At 51.7% G+C, this 18687-nt stretch overlaps 1 protein-coding gene across 5 annotated transcripts in view; it reads left to right on the plus strand.

The window, feature by feature from the left end:
- Window positions 1–360: 360 nt before the first annotated feature.
- The window catches only part of ATP2B4 (ATPase plasma membrane Ca2+ transporting 4), a 91855-nt gene continuing 73528 nt past the window's right edge, over window positions 361–18687 (plus strand). For 2 of the 5 annotated variants that reach the window (XM_081825025.1, XM_081825024.1), the window contains exon 1: window positions 361–775. The gene's annotated coding sequence lies outside the window, so the exon portion shown is untranslated. Of the gene's footprint in view, window positions 776–1895; window positions 2024–3595; window positions 3618–18687 lie in introns of those variants that run through there. The other 3 variants (XM_081825021.1, XM_081825022.1, XM_081825023.1) reach the window with 3 other exon arrangements.

Below are 18687 nucleotides of genomic sequence, written 5' to 3' on the forward strand. Positions count from 1 at the left end.
GGGTCTAAGTGAGTAAGAGGTTGAGAGGCCCTTAGGAGCTGCAGGAAGCCAACAGCCAGCAGAAGCTTCCTTTTTTCCCTCCACCCAGCAACGGTTGAATACCGCCACCCACATCCACTCCCCACCTCCACCCCCCACCCTACTTTCCTTCCCACATGTGACAGCAAGGGAGGGGAGGAAACCAGAGAGAAGAGAGGATTCCTCCCCTCCATTTTTCCATTCCCCCTTAAGACGAACCAGGAAGCCGCTGCAGCTCGAAACCGGGCCACCTTAACAGTAGAGTAATTGTCTGGCCTCCAGCCAAGCCCCACCTCCGCTCCAGCTCTCGCTCCTCCCCCTTCTCCTCCCTCACTGCTCCCGGAGAGCTGGTGAGCAAGAGTCTGGCCCGAGTTGGCTGGAGCTGTTGCCATGACAAGCATTTTCTTAAGAAAGCTCTGCTGTTGAGACCGTCCAAAGCTGGGGGTTGAGGGGGGGAGCACGAACTTCCTGGGGAACCATCCCTACGAGGAGAGCAAGGCCAGAGACACCCGTCCAGCTCCCCTGCACCCATTTTCTTCCAGGAACCTGAGAGGTCCTTCCCTTTGGGAGGGCCGGGGGAGGAGACCCAGCCCACTCCCTGGCCGTAGCTGGAAAGGCGAGAGGGCAGAGGCAGCCTCTCTAGCGTGGTTGCCACACTGGGGAGACCGGTGGGTGCTCACCCCCACCCTACCCCGTCCATGGAAACCCGGAGGGAGAGTCCCGCTTGGAGAAGCCTGGATCTTTGCTAGAAAGAGAGGTAGGCTTGCAGAAAATGAATTGACTCGCGATTTGCAAACTTTGTTTCTTTCTTTGCTCTCAATGGCTTCTAAAGCTCCCTGAATTTCCTCTGCCTAGCATGTTTCTTGCGACTGGGTTTGGAGTGTGTGTGTCTGTGAGCGTCTCTGTGTGTGTGCGCACAGATTTGTCAAACACCGTATTTCCTAGATTCCGTTCTGAGAGACCGAATAATCAAACAAGTGATTTCTTTCTCTTTTCCTAGTTTTTGTCATTCCTGGGCCACGGGGCTAGGGAAATGGAGGCACCGTCTTTTTCACACCCAAACTGAGCTTTTGGAAAAAGCATTTATTTCCCCCCATCCGTTCCTGCCCTCCCCCTTGGCTTGGGAATGAGACGCAGAATGGAAAACTGTTGCAAAAATATTTTCCGCGTCTGTTCCCTTTCTCCAAAGCCTCTAAGAGAGATGGGAAAAAAAAAAAAAAGACCGAGTAAGAAATTTTCAACAGGAGGGAGGGGCTGCAATGAGGGGCTGGGAGAGGGGCTCACTGGGGGGGGGCGGGGGCGGCGGACGTCGGAGAAGTTGGGGGCTGGGGAAGGGGAGTGCACAAATTAAATTTCTTTAGCTTTGTAGAGAAACCTCAGCAGTTTCTCTGCCGCTTGCAAAACATCCTCAGACTTTCACGTCTGTAATTAGCTGTGGAAAAAGCCGGGAGTTCCCTGGCCCCGCTGTTGTTCAGTGTGCGCCGAGCGTCAAGAACCAACTGTATGAGTGTCTCTGAGGGCACCGCCCCACACATCTCTGGTCCCAAAGGGGTAGGAAAGAGCAGGGGGTGAAGTTGGAAAGTTTGCAGTTCCGAGGCTTGTGCCTGTGGGGCTGGTGAGCGTTGAGCGGTTGGAGGTTGGTCACGGGCATCCTGGGGAGGGTCCCCCGAGCGTCCTGGGCCACTGCGCCGTCTTGCAGAAGAGCTGGAAATGATGGTCCCTCCCGCTCTCCTGCACACGTTCGCTCCCTCACATACTTGGCTGGCTCTTGGAGTGGAGGAGGCCGGCTGGCACCCTCCCCAAGGCGAGGCCCGCCTCAGGCGCTCCCCCGTGTCTCCGAAGGACCCACCGCTCTTCTTCTGCTGCGTGGGAGGGGGGGGGACGCGGGAGTGGCCTGCGCATCCTGGGAGCGAGTGGGCACTCTGCTGGCCAGAGGCACCTCCCCCGGGCATTCCTGCCGGACTTACAACAACTTGCAGACGCGGTGTCGGCGCCGGCTGGCCTGGTAGGGGGGATGTCAGATGGAGAAATCGCGGGCACGCAACTGACGCGGCGGGGGAGGGGAAGTGAATCCCGGGCTACAGCGCCATCTCCTCCTGTGGGTGGGGTGTCTGGCAGGGAGGCTGCAGATCCTCCCCTCCCTCCTGGAGCTCCTCCCCAGAGCTGCCCCTTCTTGCCCTTCCTATTCCGAGGCCCCCTCCAGCCCCCTTAGCGCCGGCCCTCTTTCCGCGGAAGGAAGGGAAGAGACCGGGGTCATCCTAGGCTGGGACAGGCCATGGAGGGGGGCCTAGGTGGTCAGGACGGGCTGGCTGGGGGAAGGTGGAGGAGGAGGGGGGCAGGAAGAGGTGGTGGCTCCGATGGCTCAGTGAGCCCGGGTCCCTGTAGCCTAGGGGTGGTGGCATGGGGAGCGGGCTCTGGGAGGTGGGTCCTGGGCCTGAAGCTGACCGATCAGCGGGGTCAGTCGGGGGTGGGGAGGAGGAGGAAGCACCTGCCTTCTGCCCCAGCTGGTTTGTTTGGAGGGGTGGTAAAGGTGGGAGCTTAGCAACTGGAAAGAAGGAAGCAAAGGACTTTTGGAGGAGAGCTTAAATGGGGGCCCAGGAAGCAACAGGAACCAATTTTCATTTTAAGGCGTTGGATGACTGATCTGACTGCACCCCAAGGCCAGGCAGCTTCTCCCTCCTGGTCTTCTGATGGAGAATGGAATGAGGCCTTCCCCCAGTGGGCAGGGGGCCCAAGACAGGATCCATGCCCTTGTTCTGTAGGAAAGGGGGAGGGGAATCCATTTCTTTGCTCCTGCTGGGGAGCCCCATCCTCCCTGCCACCATCTTGCTGAGGTACAACCCCGAAATCACCCCTCCCCCCGCGCGCCCTGCCACCGTGGGGGCCCATAATCCCACCATCCCAACGGTTGGCCTTCCTATTTTCAGTGCTCTGACTAGGGGTAGGTTCTGGTGGGTTCGGGGAGGGCTTCTCCCCGAGGAGCAGGTCCTTATCTAAAGCGCGCCGAGGCGCCGGCTCCCCCATCCCCCCACCCCACCGAGGCCTGGAGTCGCGCGCGGGGCGGGGGCGGCGGGGGCACCTCCTCTCGGTTCCCGCCCGGGCTGGAGCAAACCCGCGGCCCCCGGGCTCCCAGCGGCCGGCGCCCCGCCCCGTCGCGGCCTCTCCCGCAGCTCGGCTCCGCCCCCCCCGGCTCCGCCTACCCGCGAGTACTCCGCGCGGGAGGCGCTCGAGCGGCCAAGCCCAGGTTTGCTGCCTTCCGGCCTGCGCTGAGCCTCCGGCCCCCTCCCCGGCCCCTCCCCGGCCCCTCCCCGGCCCCTCCCCGGCCCGCTGCCACCGCCGTGTCCCTGGCTGGATTCAAGGGCAAGTCTGGATTCGAGGCTGGATCGAAGGAGGCACAGTCTTAGCCCCGGGACTCTCGGCACCTAACACAGTACCTGACAGGTTATAAGGTGCTTGGTCAACGTTTGCTGAAAGAAGGAAGTGACATTCTGGGAGAGCCAGAGAATCACCCTCCTCCGGGCTGATGTGGGCTTCAGTTCCCCTCCGCACAGTGGAAAGCCTGCACCCGCTGTAATGGTGGGAGGGAGTGGCTGAGTCAGGTTTGTCCGATTTCTTTGGTGTTTGGTGTCAGAACAAAGTCAAAATGGGAATGCCCAGTTACGGGCTGGAGGAGAGCAGTTAGTTTGCCCAAGGGGTGAGTGCTGGAAGAAGTAACGCGGTGTGGAGGGGGGTTGGCGGTCCCTGAGCAATGATATTGGGGAGCCTCACTCTTCCCCGGCGTTGGCTGGAGGGTCTTCAGAGGAAGAGGGGCCCTGGGGCTACTGGGCCCAGCCCTGACTCAGCTGCCACCTGTCAGCTACTCAGCATTCCACAGGAAACTGCCTCTATTTCAAGAATTTAGCTGCTCTCGGTAATCCTCGTGGGCCCTTTACTCTTTTTTGTCTATGTTCTTGGTCTGGGACCAAGCACCCAAAGATATGGATAAGCCCTGCCCATTTAGGGCTTTCCAGATCCATGAAGCTTTGGAGGGAGGAGAGGAAAGTGGTCGTTCTGGCTCCCCAGGACCTTAAGAATCATGTTTGGCTTAGGTTGACCCAGGTGTTTGGTTTGACCTTGAAGAGGAATGCCCTGCCGTGGGGCCTCACTGCTTTCCCTGGACGAATTCTTCCAGCCCTTTGATGTCTTCCCCCCCAGCCTATCCCTCAGACAGAGCTCCCTTCCCAGCCCAGGTCCCTGTTGATTCCCATCATCCCCAATTGGTATTTGGTCAAACTGGGATGACATCCTTTCCCCTGCTCATTTCCCCTTTCCCCTTTTTGTAGAGCGGGTCATAGAAAGAAAGCAGCTCCTGGGGCTGGAGTCCCCAAGGCTTGTGCGGAATGTTTTGTGCTTCCTCTCCCAACATCTCTCTTTGTCTCCTCTTTCCTCTTTCCCTTGTAATGAGCCAGACTTGCTCCACTGACTTAACTTCCTCTGCACATGTTAAAAGAGAAATGACAGGGACTTTTGAATTCTGCCTCCACCTTAAGCCAGCCCTCTGTGTTCAGCCCACAGGAATGTGGTCTGAGGAGGGAAACCAGGCAGGATCCAGTTAGGACCAGAGCCAAGGGCTCCCGGTCAGCAGAGGAGCCTTTGGAGCCAATTTGTGTTGGGGAGTGGGTGGCGGGTGGGATAGTGGAAAGGCCAAAGGAGGGAAAAGGGAGGTGAGAATTGAGGCATCAAGGGGCAAGGGTCCTTCCTCTCTAGTGCCTTCGCCACTCTAATTCCTCTCTGGCCGAAGTTTTTAGCCCCATCACTTCTCTGTGCTCTGATTTCCCAAGTGAAGTACAGAAAGCTCTGGGACAATTCAGGATGATGAACTGGAATGGAATCAGTGAGACCCCTTTGCTCTTGCCTTCCTGCCAGATCACTAGGGCACGGGGAGTGTGAGGTAGTGTGTTTACTGGTGGGGAGGTCAAGGACTCTCACATATAGGCTCGGGGAAACTCTCAGCTCAGAGCACCTCTTGCAGGATCCACCTAGGTTGCAAAATCAGTGCTAAAAGTGCAAACCAGTATAACTCCTACAGAGGGCAAGCTAGCAATATCTAACAAAACAGCATATGCATTTACCCAGCAGTCCTACTTCTAGGAATTTATCCAGAAAATGCACATTCACAGATACAAGAAGACATATGCACAAGGTGATTCTTTAAGGCATATTTGTAACAGGAAAGGAAATCACTGGAAACTACCCAATGCTCATCTTTAACAGACTGGCTGAATGAACAACAGTACATCCACACAATGGAGTACTATGCAGCCAAAAAAAGTAGGAGCCCTGTGAACTGATATGATGTGATTTCTAGGATATGTTAAATGGAAGATGCAAGATGCAAAAGAGTGCAGATAGTATATGCCACCTTTGAGTTGAGAAAGCAGGAGAAATAAGAAGAGTTTTTTTGCAAACACACACACACTAACACACACAAAGCATAAACCAGAAATTAATTTAAACGGTTACCTATAGAGTGGGTGGGAACAAGGTAGAGGAGATAGAGACGGGCATGAAACTTTCCTGATTATACTTTTTTAGACAGTTTTGGGTTTAAATTAGATTTAAATTAGATCCAAAAGAAAGAAAACCGCAAACCCCAAAGCCAACCACAACAGAAACAGTGAACCTAACTGAATATCAGTTTGATCACTCTTCAAAGAAAATAATTAATTCAAGTAATTTTTTTAGTTTAATGCCTTGACTCTTAGTGGAATGTATATTCTCGGGATAAAAAGAACTACAAAAAAAATCTTGAACTTTACTTTATCATTGTTTTATTAGTCATGGTTGTTGGTGTCAGAAATCGGAAACAGTTTTTTGTTTATTGTAGGATAGATCCAATGAGTAACCATATTGGTAGCTCTGGAAATCAGGGTTTCACTATGGAAGAAGAGAGACAGAAATACAGAACCAGGGAAGGTGAGGCAGAACGCTGTGATCCTTTATCTCCTAGGTCTATTCCCTGGAAGGGTCTAGAAGCAGAGCTACCCGGTAGTGGTGAACACGTCTCACGCCCAGATGTTTCTTTCTAAGGACCACCAAAGCAGTGCTCCCTGGAGACATGGCGGGTTCTAAGTGTGGGACTGGGGAAGTACACGTGAATCATGTGACGCCAGAAAGCTAGACCATGCTCATGGCCAAAGGACACCAGAATTGGCTTCAGGAAGCTCCCACAGCACAATTTCAGGACACACTGAGCAATGAAAAGAATAACAGTAATAGATTGTGAGACACTGAATAAAAGATGCCACGAGTCCATTCTGACAGTTAAAGTGGAACAGGGAGGGAAAACTCATAGCACAGAGATGCCAGCTGATGAAAGGTGGAGGCACGGAGAGCACTTGACATTTACCAGTTTGCGGCCCCTCATGGAATAGCTGGTTCACGCCAGGCTTACTAATGAACGCTAAAACCATTGGGTGAAAGGCTGATCTCAACGCCTATCACCTCATGGACTACTTACTCCTTGCAAAATGAAAAACCTGTCTTTACAACAGGGAGATTCAGCACTGACCACCCTAACCAAGCGACCAAACGTCAGCCATAGTGGGACCACCCAGCCTGAGTTCCTCCTGATGCGCTGGACGTGCAACCACGTCACCTATATTCTTGTCAAAAATGTTTATCTGGAACGTAATCATGAGGAGACAAGAAATGAATCTAGAATGTGAGCCATTCCGCATGACAGCTGACTGAGGCTTCAAAAAAGTGAATGTCATTAGGAGAAACATTGAAATTGTGTGCTAAGGGAGAAGGGCAAGGAGGCAGAAGCCAGGCTAGGCGTAAAGAAGCTAAAGAAACATTATCGCCAAAGGCCATGAATAAACCTTAAATGGATCTTGGGTCAAAAAAAAGACTGTAAGAGACATCCCAGGAAAATTGGACAAATTTTAATACAGATATGAGATGATATGTAATTATTAATTGTTGAAGATGTCATAATGGTAATGATAATGGTTTTGTAGGAGAATATGCTTGTCCTTAGAAAGTGTGCAAAAGTATTTAGGGGCCAAGTGTTTGCAGGTGATTGTCAAATGGTTTAGCAAAAATAGTATGTGTGTGGGGGTAAGTACTTTGCATACAAAATGTTAACAATCGGTATTCTCAGTGAAGGGTCTGGAGTTGTTTATTGTGCTGTTTTTTTCAGTGTTTCAGTTTTGGAGTTTTTCTGATACTAAACTGGGGAGAGAAGTCAATACCAGGAAGGACCCCTAGGTTCCTGGACTCCTCATCTCCCAGACTCCTGACCCACAGAAGCATCCTTTCTCGGTTTCCCCAGCCCCACACAACACAGGGAGGGACCTTCTTGACAGCATGGTTTCCCCTGGGGGGTCTTCCTTCTCTCCCTCACTGCTGTCAGCACCAAGCTTTCCAAACCTCCAGGTGGGAGCAGCTGGGGCACAATGGGTGGGCCAGCTGGGCCAGGGGCAACAGGTGGGAGCAGGTATTCCACCCCCCCTCCCCCTGCCATGCTGTGGGCCAGCTAAGGAAGCCTAGGAACTGCAGGCTTCTAGAACCATCCACCTACTTTTTGGGGAGGGGTCCCAGGCTGTGAGAGGAAGAATCCACCGACAGCCCCAAGGCTGTTTCTCCCCAGCCTTTCGTATCCCTTCTGAATTCTATTATTCGGTGATTCTGGGAGAACCTGGCTGTGCCTGCCCTAAGCCTTCATGCTTGGGCTAAGCAAGGCCTTCTGGGCCCACGCCCGCCGCCCCCCCCCCGCCCCCCCCGGGCAGGGACTGTGTACCAGCTACACTGTCAGGGACCCACATCATCACTGTGCTAGCCACCCCTGCCTTTCCAGCCTGGTCCCAGCTCTGGAGAGAGATCAGGTTTCCAGGACTGCCATTCTTCTCTCTCTCTCTCTCTCTCTCTCTCTCTCTCCCTTTCTCTCCCCTCCCTGGAAACCCTGGCATGACTCAGGGCTCTTTTCATGCAGGAGAGGGCTATTGATCCTTTAGTCAATTCCCCTTCTGTCTTGCTAGGGAGCCTGTAAGAGCACGAGCCAGGAAGTTGAAAGGGGGCAGACAGGGCAGAGTTTGTTCTTGGGTGCTGCCAGGCCTGCCAGAAGAGCATGGGACTGGGAGTCAGAAAACTGGTCATCTGGCCCCTTCCCTGCTGTGTGACCTCGACTAAGGCGGTGCTGTCTCTGGGCCTTTGTCTCCCCCACTGTAAAATGAAACCAGGCTTGGACAAAGGCATTTCTGAGTCAAGGCTCCTTTTCTACAAAGGGGTAAAATTCTCAATGCCCAAACCAAACTCTTTCTATCTTAGAGCCTAGTACAATGTAGCACAGCGGCCTGTAACCAAGTTCCATCCTTCTATCGAGGATGACCAGAGGTGAGGAGTCCTAAAGGAATCTGTCCTGTGGACCGCTACTCTTGAAGTCTGGGAGTAGGACAGGTCCTAAGATTCCCCACCTCACCTGCCTGGATGTTCACTTAAGAAGTCCCGACTCAGTATCTTCCAAGCCACAATTCTGCTATGTCCTAAGCCGGAAACTAAGAAAGATTGGCTAGAGATACAGAGGTCCAAGCCTTCAGGGGGTTTACTCTGTCCTAGGGAACATGACATCCCCAGAGTACTAGACTAAACCCTGAACCATATGAAATTGCCGAGATGCAAAAAAGGCAATTTCATATGGTTCAGCTTCGTGCTAATATTAGCAGATATTGGAAATCAGTGACTGCATTCTGTGCTGTGGGATAGAGAGATGAGGCTTTCATCCGAACCGTGTGTTGGGTTTGGAGAAATTTGGCCAGCTGCTGGGCCAGCGCGCCCTCCCTCTCAATCCAGACTTTTGGCCTTGGAGGTAGACACATCGGCCAAACCCTTGTCCAGACTCTGGCTGAGATTCCAACATTAGCCTTTCTGGTAACTGGCCAGGTCAGCTGCCCGTGGGGAGAGAGGAGAGTGCTGTCCATCCACAGTGCACTTTTCCTCTGTCCTGAATGCCCTGCCTCATATCTTAGGAGCTGAGGCTGGATGAAAGTCAGAAAGGAGGGAATTGGGAATACCCACGCTATTCTTCACTACCCGCCCACCCCCCCCCCCCCAAGTCTGGTGGCAGACAAGAGCAAGATCACACACTTGAAGGCTCATCTGGCACAGACAGGGACACATGACCTGGTGATGCTTGGGTCTGAAGGGTACTAGTGAGAATGTGGAGACCCGAATTTCACAGGGCTCACCTGGAATTATTCTTGGAGGAGGTGATTGCCAAACAGGGTCTGAATGAAGAGAGAGGATAGATCTGATGGAGGAGAGGTTGGGGGAGAGGAGGTGGGTTGGGAGGAAGAGCTGGGCTGCCGCATCCGGCAGAGGGCAGAGGACACCAAGCATCCTGGAGAGTCAGATGCTCTGGCAGGTGAAGGAGGCTGCCTGTTGCCCCTCCTCCCTGCCCACCCCCCCCAACCCCCACCCCCAGGAATGACTCCAGCCTTTGTCTGAGCCAGGGCCCGGGTCGCGGGCAGGATGGCATCTGGCCTCAGCAGCCGCCCACTGCCTGCGTGCTCTCCTGGTGCTTGTGGACCATTAGGATGATTTTTTTGATGTTTCCTCCCTGCTGTCTGTACCACAGCCTTCTTTGTGGGACACACTCAGATGACATCTGTTAGCATGCTAGGACAGACACAGCCGGCGTCCACATTTCCAGGGGCTTCCTGACCTTGGTGCAGGGGAGGTTAGTTAGCCAGGCTTTGGCTGGAGGGTGGGGGTTTTGTTCCTGACCTTGGTGCAGGGGAGGAGGTTAGCCAGGCTTTGGCTGGAGGGTGGGGGGATTGTTCATGTTATGAGCCAGAGCATTTGAGATGGACAGAGTTGGGAAAATGGTGCAATTGCCTTCTTTGGCAAGGGAGAAAACTGAAACCTGGAGACTTACTCACCCAAGGACATGAGGTGAGTTTGATAGTTTGAGGCCAAGCCAGAACTAGACCCCACTTCTCCCCACTCCAAGTCTGTGGCTGGGCCCCTGACCCCATCAGTGCCACCCATGTGACCCAGACCAATGCCCAACCTCCTCACTACCCAATCTCTCTACCTGAGACACAGGGAGAACCACCCCGGTCCCTCCAAGGATGATGTGTAGTAGCATGGTGAGGTCATGTGTTAGAAGCACTTTGGAAAATGCCAGAAACCATGAAAGTGCTGTGCCATGATTGTTATTGTTGCTGCTTTTCTTAACAATCAAGGTCATTAGCACTGAAGAAAATGCACAGGAGAAGCCCTGCTGGCCCCACCCTCATCACTGGGGAGCTCCTAATGGAGCTGGGTTTCCTCTCTTGGAACTTTCCTCAGCTCTGCCCAGATAGTGGGCCTGGAGCTGGGAGAAGCAAGGTGATTGAGAGGGGGAGCCGAAGTCCTGGAGACGGGTGGGCAGAACCTTCTCCCTGCCTGGGCCTCCGTGGCCCTGCCCTTTCCACAGGGTTTGGCACCTCTGAAAGGTAAGAGGAAGTGTGCAGGGGAAGCCCTCTGATCACTACTTCTACCTCCACCTTCTGGGTTGGCTGCAGAGCTCTGATTTGGGGGCTAAGAGTCAGCAGGTTGGGGCCGCTGTAATGTGACAGACAGAACAGGCTGATGTGATTGCCAGAGCCAGTCTGTCATTCTTTCGCTCGTTTGTTTATTCATTTAACAAACATGAAGTGAGCACAAACTGTATGCCAGGCACTACCTTAGGATTTGGGGAGAAGTCATGTCCAGGACGCAGAGTGGCTAAGAATCACCCCCTTTTGGCTCAAGGGCAAGTGTCCTGAGCCTGGGGGCCCACAGCAAGCCCTGGATGGCACAGTGTTCCGGAGAACTTGAATTTGTGTCTGTGGAGAGCAGGGAAAGATAACCCCTGGCCTCAGAAACATAAGGCCTAGATTCCATATGTAATTGAGCTGAGAGGGGCCTTGGAGACCATTGCAGGGCAGCCCTGTGTTACCAGTGAACCTCTGGCCAGATGGTGAAGGCTGTGCCCTTGTCCTTTACCAGAGGAAGCCTTCTCCTGGGCCAGGGCGTGATGCGGAAGCTGGGCATCCATCTAGCCTGGTACATCCAGTCCTTAGGCTGGCCCCCCCACCCCCGTGTTGTCTGACTTTGCAATCCCTTGCCTGCATCCTGGAGCCTCTGAGCCAAATCTGGCAGAGCCATTCCATTGCTGGGATGCCCAGAAAGGACCTGAATGAAACCTTGGAATGAAAACAAACTTCCCAGAGAAACCCTCCAGTTTCTCCTGTAATCCTTAACTTCCCATCTCCCATTTCAGCCCCTCTACCCTACTTTCCAGAGGCACTGTGGTATCACAGGATAAAAGAGTGGATGCAGAGTTGGTTGGTACCTATGACGCAGATCTTTATCGAACTTCAGTGTTCCCATCTCTAACGTGTAAATATTATCACCTTTCCTGATCTGCCCTGTAGAGTGTTGTGATGGACAAACGAAATACAGTAGGAGAAAGCATTGCATACACCCTAAAGGGCTAGGGATGTGCAAGTGCTAGCTAAGCATAAGGCTTCGTATTCCAGGGCCTCCTCTCATTCCCCACTGCTCGTTTTTTTTTTTTTTTCTTAAGATTTTATTTATTTCTTAGAGAGAGCATGCAGGGGAAGGGGCAGAGGGAGAGAGAGAGAGAATCCCAAGTGGACTCTGCACTGAGCACAGAACCTGATGCAGGGCTCGATTTTATGACCCTGAGATCATGACCTGAGCCCAAATCAAGAGTCAGACGTTTAACTGTCTGAGCCACCCAGGCGCCCCCACTGCTCGTTTCCGTTCCTTCTCTCTGCTGCCCAGCCCCTTGACCCCACTACGTAGCATATGCTGCTCTGTTCTCTGTTCTCTCACTGCCCACTCCAGATGCTGGAGTCCTCCCTCCTTGCCTCGATCAACACCCAACACAACACGTGTTGCGTGTTAAGCAATAGTGACAACAGTAGAAGTGATAACCCGACCCACCATCCATTCATTATGTGCTAGATACGAGGCTTATCGCGTGTAATATTTGCAACAGGCAATCAAGTCTTCGTTTTGCAGGTCAATAAAGGTATTCATATAGCATAAGGCTGAGGTCCAGCCCTAGCCTAAAACACACGTAGATTTCCTCTGTCCATTGCCGAGTGAGTGACTGACTGGTTGACAAGAACATGGAGAGATTCGGCAGCATTTATTGAATGTCGCCTGAATGTCAGCTGCTTTCACATCATGTCATAGCCACCACCTGAGACAGGTGCAGGATTCGTCTTCCAGTTCATCTGGTTACAAAGCAGCAACAAAACAGGGCGGGGGGGCTTTTATTAGAAGCTTAGAGAGAACATCACAGACCTTAGTGGGGGAAAGGGTGGCCCCTGGGTGGGGGCTTCTCTCTGTGCACTCCCTTCTCCTCTGCTCCCTTGTGCACAGGTATAGCACCACTGAGATCAGGCCAAGCAGGGGGTTCAGCCTCCAAATCCATATGACCTTCCGCTTAGCTCTCCAAGTAGGTGAACTGAGTCTCTCAGTCCAAAGAGATGCCAAGAGGTGCCGATTGCAGCTTAGGTCCGGTGTCCACCCCTGTGCCAATGATCTGTGGCCTGCTGGAGGGAAGTGGGGACGAATCAGACATGGCCACCGAGGACTCTGCCTTCAACAGGGGCTACAGGAAGGAGCAGCTGTTTCTAGAGGGGACATTCTTTGACCTTACGTAGCGGATGAAAACCCAGATACGCTCCTCACCACAGAAACTGTGTCCAGGACACGGTAGAGATGATGCCCTGGTTTCAGCTTCTAAATAAAGGGCATGTGAGTAGTTGTCCCAGAATCTGTGGGTTTGGCTAGGAGGCCTGGAAAAATAAGATTAGCATTTGTGAACCCTGCTATAGGCCAGGCATTGCATATACATTTTTCTTTTTAAGTTTTATTTTTGGGGTGCCTGGGTGGCTGAGTTAGTTAAGCGTCCGACTCTTGATTTCAGCTCAGGTCTTGATCTCAGGGTCATGAGTTCAAGCTCCGCATTGGGCTCCATGCTGGGCCTGGAGCCTACTTAAAAAAAAAAAAAAAAAAAAAAAAGATTTTATTTTTAAGTAATCTTTATGCCTAATGTGGGGCTCGAACTCACAACCCCGAGATCAAGAGCCGAATGCTCTGCTGACTGAGCCAGCCAGACGCCACCCCCCCTTTTTTGCATATACATTATTTTTAATCCTTAGAGCACTACTACAACATGCTATTGTTCCAGTTTTACAGGTAAGAAAGCTAACACCCGGTGAGTTAAGTAGCTTGCCCAGAAAACTGGCCGGTTAAGGTTGGGCTGATCTTTGACCAGGCCTGTCTGACACTGAGACTCATGTCTTTTCTATCATGCACCACTGCCTCCCACAAAAAAGGACTGTTTTACTTTGATTCTGCTGGAATATACACTCCATGAGGGCAAGGTTCTTTGTCTCTTTGTTCACTGATGTATCTGAGGCAGCTGGAATAGTACCTGGCACATAGTAAGGACTCAGTAAAAAATTGAGTGGATTTTGCTTTGGTATCTTCTGTACTCCTGGGCTTCCCATGGTCAGAGGACAAAAGGGTAATATTCTAACCCCTGGAGAATGACCCACTGTGTGTGCCTCTGATCCCCACTCCACTCTCACAGTCCGCGTTGATGGGGGACATTAGGAGCAGTCCTTCAATGTGGAGGAGTCCAAAGAAACGTATGGTCCTGGAACCATCTCTGCTGGTGGGCACGTCTGACCTAAGACACTTCGTCCTGTGAGGGGAGGAGGGGAAAGGAGGTTTCCCTGACACTGGAAAATCTCTTTCCTGGAACTAGGAAATGAATGCCAAGTTCCTCGATGGCTAGAGAAAAGAATGCTAATCTCCATTAGATTTTCAGCCCCAGGGGTCAGAGTTTACCAAATCCTGGATCTCAACCCCTGCCTTTCTCTATAGCAAAGCTCTGTGTTCTCGGTCACCCCATCAGCATTCCCAGTCCCAGCAGCCTGGTACTATATAAGAGTGAGGATCCAGTGGAACTGCGTTCAAGTCGGCCTGGGCAACTGTGTGCCCATGGACACATCATTTGACCTTCTGGACTCAATTCTCTCGTGTTCCAGGCTTCTGGCACAGAGTAGGTGTTCACCAAATTTAAATTTTTCCTCTTCCAACCCTTCGCTTCTCTTTCTTCTCCCTGGATCCTGACATGAGCCTGCCTACCTGCTCCCTGCTAACCTCTGGGCTCAGTACATTTATAGAAGGATAATAGCCCATTATCCCCCACTAACCGAAAGGCCCAGAGGCCCCAACCTCCTGCAGCTGTCCACCAAGGCGCCCACGGGGGCCAACCATGGGTTGCATCATTTCCCATGACAGGTTACCCTCCAGGGATGTGCTTGCTCTTCGTGCAACCACAGTCCTGGAAAAGAATCGCAGCAACCAATCTTACCTTGTTGCCTCCTGCCCTGCATTCCTCCCCTGGAAGCAAATGCTGTAGGAGCCAATGCTGGGAAATCTCTTGTCGTTGGAGGGAGCGAGGCTGGGTCACGCTGTGGCCCAAGGATGCCATTACTCTTTGGTCATCCAGGTCAGCTGCCGTCTTTCTCAGGACAGGCAGGAGAGTCCCAGTCTGGGAGCCCCTCCCCTCTCTAGCTGGTATGAGGCGGCAGCTGGGCCAAGGTAATAAAGCAGCACTTGCCTTCCCTGAGCCGGAAGGGGCTTGGCACAGAGCTCCTGGGTCGGGTCCCGGTTCTTGCTCCTGCTCCCTATGGATCGCTGGAGTGGTCCAGGTTCTCTGGGAGTGGGGGACGTTCTCCAGGATGGCATCCAGTAATGGGAGATGCTTTCAGAGGAAATGAGGGTGTGAATTTTAGCTGCGAGTTCATGTGAGCGGGCCTATGGCAGCTGGCTGGTGCTGGCTACGGCGTCAGCCGAGCCCACTCGCAGCCTGTGAGCTGCTTGGAAGGAGGGGTGATGCCTTAGCCATCTCGGAACACCCAGTGTTTAGCACAGCCCTGGGTTCATAGGATGATTGTGAACATAAAATGTTGGTTGGATGGATGAATAACTGGATAAACAAATAGAAATTTTTCATTAAACTGGAGCCGAGATCATAGCAAAGTTTACGTTCTTCCTTCCCAGCGTCCCCATCCCTGTTCAGCGCTTCCTCATCTGGTGCCTGAAGAACGGCAAAGGCCTCCTACTGACAGGCAGGGGCGTCTAGAGGCATGAGTTCTAGGTTCGAAGTTGGGAGACCTGGGTTTCGAACCATTCGAGTTGCTTTATCACGTTTGGGAAATCACTGAGCCCCTTTCCAGACTTCAGTTTGTTCATGTATCACATGAGCCGTTTGACCTAAATGCACTTCAAGGACATTTCAACCCTCAAATTCTCTGCCTCCTCCTACCAAACAACCCTGCAGATGAATGAGAATTGGTTACCGACATTGAAAAATCCGAAGATTTCAAATAGAAATCCAAATTTCTTGCTTTGTCTCAGAAGTCAGAAGTGCTGACCCCATCGGCCTCCCTCTTTCTCAGGACAAAGTTAGCAGGAGCTGAGTAGCTTCCTCCGCATTCAGACAAGTGTGTGCCCGGGTCCTTCTCGCCCTGTCACCTAATGCTCAGCCTGCTTCGCTTCGTTTCGTGCCTGCCTCGTCCCTTAGGCATTTGAGTTTGCAAACCTAGAATGAGAAAAATAAAACTTCTAAGTGTGGAGGCAAGGGCACCTAGGATGGGCCGGCAGCCCTGAGAGGCAGCTGCTCATGCTTAGCCAGGCTTAGGTGGCAGAGACTGGGGGCAACTTCCTGGGAAGTGGGGTGAACAGAAACAGGAGCCAGTACCCCAGGAGACTTTGCTTAGGGTCTTGGTGCCCCGGAATTGTTGAGCCAAGCTGCGTCTCCCCCTCCTTGACCCCTCTCTCCATCCCTGACCCATGCCGGGAGTATAACTCTGTATAACTGTGTAAATATAACTCTGTGGCCACTACTTCAAGGTTTGAAGAGGGCTGGGGCTCCATTTTAGAATTTTGACAATGGTGGTAATTCCCTTTCTGCTCTTCTCTGCTGTCCAACCTCCCCTAGTATCTTTGGCACAAAGCAGAGCAGGGCGTTGAAAGACCAAGTGCTTAAGTGCCCCATGAGGCAATCCAGGAGGGCAGCTCTATTTGGAAAGTGGCGTGCACATTCTCCCGCTGACTAGCTCAGCTCTTCTCCTGCACCACGGCTGTGAACAGCTGCCCCCCAGAGCTCCCCAGGGCTGGCCCAGGCCGGGGTCCCGATCCCAAAGTCCCTTGTCAACTGGGAGCTAACCTGGGCCCCAGTTGAAGTCAGGGCTGTTTCCCAATCGGCTCCTTAGTCATCCTGCCCGAGCCCCAGGCAACTCTGCCTCTGTTACCTTAACCAGGGAGCACATCCCCAGCTTACCCACTCACCGAATCTTTTCTTCATACTTCCTGGTTTGTACGCTTTTCTTTAGCATGTTACTTTTAGTTTGATCAATTATTCTGTGGTCTGGTCTAGTCTTGTGTGTGTGTGTGTGTGTGTGTGTGTGTGTTGTTCTAAAAAAAAAAAAAAGTCTGTATTTCCTTCCCCCAGCCAGGCATTACTCACAGTCATCATGCCTCATTTGACACCTTTCATATGGACATGACATCTCTAAACCCCAGTGTACACAGCAATTATGCTTGTCCCACTCACTTTCAGGGACACTGCATGTTCAGGCGGGCTTTTGTTGTTTTCCCAGTGTCCTTTAATCCAGATGGTGGCTATTGAGCAAAGTGGTTCTTTTTATTTTTACAGATTCCCCCCCCCCACTCCCCCAGGATAAAAGGAATGCATAAAAATCTCTAATGTTTCCTGAGCACTTAACTCTGTGTTAGGCACCCATACCAAATGTTGAAATTGCATGACCTCCTTTTCCTCCTCAGGACAATTCTGTGAGGAAGGTGTCGTTCCTATTCTCCTTTTTTCCAGAGAAGAAACTGAGGCTCAGAGAGAAAATATTTTATCCAAGGTCCCACAGCTACTAAGTGGAGGATGTGGAATTGAAACCATGCCTCTCAAATTCCAGAGTCTGAGCTCTGTACTGCTTCCGTACAAGATCATTCTAGAAAGTTTGGAAAATTCAGAAAAGCAGAAAAGAAAAAAGATGTCCATAAGTCCAGAGATAACTGTTAACATTTTGGTGTATTCTCTAGTATTCTTTTATATCTATCGGTGAGTATATACATTTTTTAAAATTGGAAACACATTAAATATTGAAGGTTTTTTTTAAGATTTTTTTTCTTTTCATTTTATTTTTAAGTAATCTGTACCCCCAGTGCGGGGGCTTGAACCCCCAACCCCAAGATCAAGAGTCACATAGCTCCAACAACTGAGCCAGCCAGCCGCCCCTAAATATTGTGGTTTTGGTTCTAATTTTTTCCTACCCAATCCTATCTGTATCGTGAGCATTTTCCTACATTATGAGGAATTGGCCACAACTCATGTCTCAAATAGGGTCCAGGGAATCTAATAATAGCAGGCTACCAGAAGCAAAAGGTTGGTGTGATTTTAGAAGAGAATTATAGATACAAACGCCCGCAGCCTCTTCCTTGAAAGTGGGCATTCTGGAGCCAGCCTGGGTGGGGCGCAGAGGTCTGTACCTGGGATGAAGAGATCAGAGAGGGGAGAAAAGCTTGCAACTCTTGAATTGCCTTTGAGAAGCTCCGTCCCTCCCTCTGAGTGTCTGGATCCCACGTGGATGTGCAGGCCCACTTGTGTTTGAAGTGAGAGTTACAAATGCAAAGTGGCTTTTACACAGGCTCAGCTAAGGGCCAGGAGTTCTGCAAGAAGATACGAAACACCCTAAATCAAGTCCCCTATAAACCTGTGAGTGGAATTACTCACTAATGACAGAGAGGCTGGCCCTGCCTGGAGGGTGTGTGCTTACACACTGGCCTCTGGTAGGAAAGAACCGTGAGGCTTTCCTGCCTTCTTTCTCTTAAATGTGTATGTGTGAGAGAGGCTGGGTAGATTTTATCTGCGGCTATATTTTTAAAGGAAAGAAACTTTTTTTTTTTTTTTTTATCATCCAAGAATAGAGCAGGGAGGGGCAGAGGAAGAACAGGAGGCTGTCACCAGCCCTAAGATAATGAGCAAATGCAAGGCTGGGGGCAAAGGCAGCATCTAGTGTACAGGACAGGACAGAGTGATGCTTGCGGTAGGTGATTCGACACCTCTTGGGAATGACAGCTGAGTTGCCAGCCTCTTGAAGGTTGCACCAATCGCCTGTTATCAATTCAAGAGTGACAGAGTCCTGGTGGCCTCCATGACTGACACGGTCTTATCCAAAGGATGTTGGCACGTGTTCAGTGCAGGCTCCAGAGCTGAGATAGGAGGTCTTGGGTTCATCCACAAGCTGGTGCCACCTCACTGACTCTGGGGAAGACTGCCACCACTCTGTGCCCATGCTCTGTCCCCTGGCCTACAGGGAGGTTTCCCTCCTTCCTGGGCCATCTTAGGGAGATAGACGAGAAAAATGGAGAGAGATGCTTTGGGTATCCATTATGAATGTAGAGGAATCTTCATGATCACATTGGTTGTTCCAGAACCTTCTACAGCAACACAGGAAGAAGACCGGGTGCTATCATTGCACATGTCACTGAACTGTTAAACGGTAGCCTTTTCATTCTACTTAAGATATCAGATAA

Source organism: Leptonychotes weddellii, chromosome 6, assembly GCF_054177405.1.
Source record: "Leptonychotes weddellii isolate Sample4059 chromosome 6, ASM5417740v2, whole genome shotgun sequence".
NCBI lineage: Eukaryota > Metazoa > Chordata > Mammalia > Carnivora > Phocidae > Leptonychotes > Leptonychotes weddellii.